Source organism: Dendrobates tinctorius, unplaced genomic scaffold (assembly GCF_039654945.1).
Source record: "Dendrobates tinctorius isolate UK_male_01 unplaced genomic scaffold, ASM3965494v1 ptg000326l, whole genome shotgun sequence".
Taxonomy (NCBI): domain Eukaryota; kingdom Metazoa; phylum Chordata; class Amphibia; order Anura; family Dendrobatidae; genus Dendrobates; species Dendrobates tinctorius.
In genome coordinates this window covers 16212625-16218407 of record NW_027361993.1, presented here as the reverse complement: position 1 = coordinate 16218407, position 5783 = coordinate 16212625, and the positions used below count along the sequence as shown (strand labels likewise).

The 5783-nt window shown below is 42.7% G+C and overlaps 1 long non-coding RNA gene across 1 annotated transcript; it reads right to left on the bottom strand.

The window, feature by feature from the left end:
* Positions 1-3666: 3666 nt before the first annotated feature.
* On the bottom strand, positions 3667-5363 carry LOC141074154 (uncharacterized). The gene is made up of 3 exons (XR_012227141.1): positions 5110-5363; positions 4872-5022; positions 3667-3935 (listed from the first exon to the last, which is right to left on the bottom strand). It is a non-coding gene; the product is annotated as an uncharacterized lncRNA (long non-coding RNA).
* Positions 5364-5783: the final 420 nt, after the last annotated feature.

Genomic DNA, 5783 nt, shown 5'->3' with positions numbered 1-5783 from the left:
TTTTCAGTTTTTGTATTTCCACAAAAATTTAAAATAACCAATAAATTTCGTTCAACTTCACAATTGTGTTCCACTTGTTGTTGATTCTTCACCAAAAATTTACATTTGGTATCTTTATGTTTGAAACACGATATGTGGGAAAGGGTTGAAAAGTTCCAGGGTGCGAATACTTTTGCAAAGCACTGGCTGTGTGCACACGCTGCGGATTTTGCTGCGGTTTTTTCATCATCGAAAACCGCACGTATCGCTGGAAAACGCATGTGCGGTTTCTGGTGCGTTTTTTGCATTTTTGATGCGGTTTTTGGTGCGGTTTTCATGCGGTTTTCTTGCGGTTTTTGAGTGCGGTTTTTGGTGCAGTTTTGACTGCGCTTTGCAAAGCAGACAACATACATAAAGTTATGGCAACTTGAATGAGGAAAAAAAAAAAGGTGATGTCATTTCCTTGGCCAACCCCCACCATTCTCCATTTTGCTAGCCAAAAGCAAGTATCAGCACAAACATCCAGCATTCAAGTGCCCAGTATAGTGCCCTGATGGCCGAGAACCAGATCACACAGCGGTGCCTGCTCCGCAGGCCATATCGAATCCTTTTGATGTGGTTTATGCTGCAAAACATTAATCGCCACAGAGAGGAGGTAAGGCTGGTTTCACCTTACGTTTTATTGTGCAGCACATCATGCGCTATAGGTCGCATCTGCAATGCTTCCCTATCGTTACCATGGCGGCCGCAGGGTATAGTGCTTGCATGCGTTAATCATCAGTTGCAATGCATTGGAGTACTATTGGCGTAGTACGCTGACAATCGCAGCATGCTGTCATTGGCACGGAGCGTAGGATACGGAGGAGAAATATACGCCTGGTGCGAGGGACCCCATAGAGAATCATTGGTCCGTGTCTAATGCGTGTTTTAAGCGCCTCTCACCCGTCCGTATTCCTCGCCAGGGTGGCTAAGGTTTTTGACAAAACTGCTTCTGAACCACTCCTATGGTAGTGGCTAAATATTCAGCATCTCACTTTTTTTCATAATGGTGGCAAGAATTCTGCCATAGGAGTGGAAACCATCCTTTTAATTTACTGCTTTATGTTCGGATGGTACCCATGGTCTGGAGTAGTGGTTACTGTGTTCCAGACCAGGATAAATTAATCTGGTAACCAATATATATAAAAAAAAAAACCCAGTGATATACTCATCCTCCGTCGGACTATGTGGTCCTTTGAGCCGCTCACCACGCTCACGGCATCTTCCGTTCAGTTGCCGTTTTGTCTAGTGGGGGACATTGTTTTTTTTTTTTTGGGAACATGCTGTCTTTAGGACAGATGCAGAATAGGCAGCGGTGCGAGTTTCTTTAAGTTGTGCTGAAGTTTGGCCAGCTAATATGCTATGTGTGCACATTGCCTCTTTGTTTTTGCGTAACATTTATTTGTATTTTAGTTGCAGGAGCGACGAAGGAGGAAGAGGAACAGACGGATGTGGGTGCACCCGCTTGTAGCTGAGCGACAGGAGAAGGGGCATTTTTATGTCCTTTACCAAGATTTGAGGCGGTAAGTTCAAAATATCTTTAATCCGTCTCTTCAAATATTATCATTATGAATTTAAAATGTTGGTCATGATATCATTTCAGCTATCCGGACAAATTCATCTTGTTTTGTCGGCTGTCCATCCCGGCATTCGACCGATTGTTACATATATTGGCACCACATCTGACCTTTGCGGACACCATAATGAGGAAGGCGATCACTGCTGAGGAAAGGCTGCTCATCACCTTGCGGTAAGTATATATTTTTTGGTTTGTATGTGATTGAGGCTCTTTCACACGTCACTTACACATAGATGGACATTGATATCTTTTTAACATTTTTTCATGTAGTCTCTTAAATGGGAATATGTTAAACATGTTTAATTACTTGTTTTGCTAACGTTTCTAATATTGTTTTTCTTTTTCTTTGCAGATTTTTGGCCACAGGAGAGAGCTATACATCCCTACACCTCCAATTTAGAGTTGGTAAATCCACCATCTCTCAAATTGTGAGGTGCACATGTAACGTGATCTGGCAGAAATTGCAGCCCATGGTGATGCCTTCCCCAACCGAGGAGACTTGGCTGCAGGTCGCAGCAGGCTTTCAGTCTGTGGCCAATTTCCCAAACTGCATAGGTGCAGTTGATGGTAAACATGTGAGGGTTCAGCAGCCACCACGATCAGGATCACGCTTCTTTAATTATAAGAAGTATTTTTCTGTGGTCCTGATGGCGGTGGCTGATGCACATTACAAATTTGTTGCCATTGACGTTGGTGCCTATGGTAGTACTGGGGATTCTCGGGTGTTGCGATCATCACAGATTGGTCAGCAAATTCTTCAAGATGGCGGAACGCTCCCAGCCCCAAGACCTTTGCCGGGTTCCACAGATCCAGTGCCCTTTGTGATGGTATCGGATGAGGCGTTTTCCTTAACGACAACCCTGCTGCGCCCATACCCACGAAGGGGACTGGATGACCGGCGGAGGATTTTTAATTATCGGCTGAGTCGTGCACGCAGATATGTGGAATGCACCTTCGGGATCATGACTAGTCAGTGGAGAATCTTTCATACTGCCATCCAGTTGGATACTGACACCGTTGATGCTGTGATTAAGGCCTGCTGTGTACTACATAACTATGCTCGGGAGTACAGCTCAGAGGTAGATTTGGAGTACCAGCAGCCACAATGTAATCAGCTGCGCAACGTGTGTCTGGGAAGACCATCCAACTCTGGTGTGCGTGTGAGAGAAACCTTTACTGACTATTTTATGAGTCCCGAAGGTGCCGTGCATTGGCAATACTCCTGTGCTGGTGTTGGGCAGCCTGACCAGCAGTGAAAGATGGAAGAACAGAGTGTCACAAAAGAAAGGACCACTCAAGTTGTAGTGATAAACTTTTTCAAAATTTTGAAAAAAAAATTTGGTTGTATTAATCAATAAAACCAATTCTGATTCTGTATTGATGGTGTGTGTTTCATTTATTTCACCTCATTTTCATTCTTCAAAGCCTACACACAGTACATTGGCTGGAAATCCTACAGTTTCTGCAGCATCAACCACCTTTTTGACCCTCCCGCCCATAGTCCTTTGATTCTCGACACATGACAGGCAGAGATCACTGCATTTGCATTAATCTGACCCAAAAAAAACTAACAAATTGTAAATACAATATTTTTTATTTAGAAAACAATATATAAATTGTTGGCATCGAAAAACTAGAAATACAGCCAAATATTATTACATTTGAAGAACTCCAAAACGGACATTTTTAAACAACACAAATTTTTTGGGGGATTTTGTGCACCATTGACAGTAACTATTAGGGGAGATAGTGGTACTCAGGGGTATACGGATAGTTGGCCTGGGAGCTGCCTGAGTCAGAAAAGTAATTGGTGTTATTTGTTGGCCTATACTCCGTTGGCCGCTGCTGTTGGGTGGGTGGTGTGGGTCGGAACAGGTTAAAAACGCCCATTAAAACATTAGTGTATGATGCTATTGGAGCAGGGTCCTGTAAAGCAGTGATTGACATCTGCACCATTGTCATTAATATAGACTGCCTCTCCGGTGTCAAGCTTCGAATTTTATTGGCAATTGTCATGCCGAAGAAATCAAATTCATCCTCGCTTGTGGTTTTTTTAATCAAATCTAGTGTGTCCGAGGATGCCTTTAAGGTGGTGTCAATGTGTTTTTTTTTGGTTCTTTTTTTGCTCGGCTCTCCAGACACCGGAAAGGCAGTGGCTACACATGCTTCTGAGGAACCCAATGGTTCATCAGCTGCAGAAACAGATGTTTCGGCAGCTGATGAAGATGGGGCTACATCAGAAGTTGTGTTGCGACATGGTGCCGAGATGTCACCTGCCTCACAAGACCCTGCTTCATCTTCTGATTCATTGACGTTTTCAATTATGTTCCCTTGAGTGCTGTTGAGAGAAAAAAGAAAAACATGAGGATTAAAAATTACATATTTTATTCGGACAAACTGTTTGGCCAACTACAAAAAAATTTCATGACAACTGCGGTGCCCCATTTTACATTGCATGATTATAACGCATGTTTGTATTTTACTCATTTGGAATCAGTGCGTGCTATATATACACAGTGCAAATTATCTTTGCTGTCAATCAGCGCCAACAAATGGCAGCGAAACATGCAGTATTGTTAGAAGCTGCTGCACATGTCAGAATTTATTGGAGCTTCACAAGCACTTTATAACGCATAGTGAAGATGTCCAATAGAGACCAAAAGTTCTTAGACATCTTTTCATTCAAAGACTTTTATGTATTTTCATTATAATGAAAATTGTAGAATCAGTACGAAGGGAGTATACAATGACAAAGGTGAACGGATGGACTTGCAATGCTTGTTTAACACCGTGTAGCATGGAGGAGGAGTTGTGATGCTGTGGGGGTGCTTTGCTGGTGAAACTGTTGTGGATTTCGAAATGTATGGCATTGTGAACCAGCATGGCTACCACGGAATCTTTAGGCGGCATGCTCTTACATCCGGTTTGCTGTTCGTTGGGACATAATTTGTGTAGTCAACAGGACAATGACCAGAAACACACCTCCAGCCTGTGTAAGGTGCTACGCTAGATGACCTGGCCTCCACAGTTACCAGACCTAAACCCAAACAAGATGGTGTGGGTTGAGGTTGGCCCGCAGAGTGAAGTCAAACAAGTGCTAAGCATCTGTGTAAACTCCTAAGACAGGTGGAAGACAATTTCCAAGGAGTAACTGGAACCATCAGTGTGCTAAGCATTTCAGAAAATTAAAAAGATGTAAAATTTCTATATCCGAGAAGTAATTGAAATAAAGAAAACTGTTTGAATGCGGTATTTTTTTTTGGCGTAAACTTACCTTCGCAATGTCCGGCTGGTGATGAGAAACTGAAGTTCTTGGAAGTACGGAAATGTTCTGCTGGTTGGGGATGCGCCACTTTTTTGACAGCTGGCAATGAATTTATTAAACCTGTCCCGAACCGAACGCCAACGTTGTTTGACATCACTGTCTACAAAAGAAAGACAACAAGATTTTTACCACCTTTTTTGCTTTAATAACAAGTGAGAACAAAAATAATCCTGAAAAAGTTAGTTACCAATTTGTGACTGTGTGGCTTTTGTAAAGGAGTGCCAGTCAGGGTACAGATCACTTAAAATTTTGGCCCAGCAACGATCCCTGTTGCCACGATCTTTGTACAGCCTGTCTGCCGGGTCCCAAAGGGATGGGTAATCACGCACCTACACACAAATAGAAAATGGAATTAGGAACTATATCAGTTACACTAATAAAAATCTAAAAAACAAAAATTTACATATAAGCCATAACAACTAATTTAGGTAGTGAGCACTGATATTGCATAGCTACTAAAAGTAGCCATACGTTAGCGGCTTCATATTTTTCGAATGTGAGTGAGGGGATAATACTCATTGCCTTTTCATAGGCTATTAATAACAACCCGCAGTTGTCTGTGTTTCCTTTCTGAGTGCAAACTTGTATGTAGATGCAACGTCCACCCTATATTTTGGTGCCAGAAATGCATAGCAGACAACTATGGGATGTTAAATGGAGGCTGGGTTGGGGTTCATAAACATGGCCTGTTTTGAGGCTCTGATTGGCCACAGTTGTATGCGTTTCTTTTCTGGCTGTAAAATTCCTGGGAGGCCTAAAATAATTTTGACGTGGGGTCCCCCTATATTTTTTGCTCAGAAAGGCAAAGCAGACAGCTGTGGCCTAGGCCCCGTCACACTAAGCGACTTACCAGCGATCCCG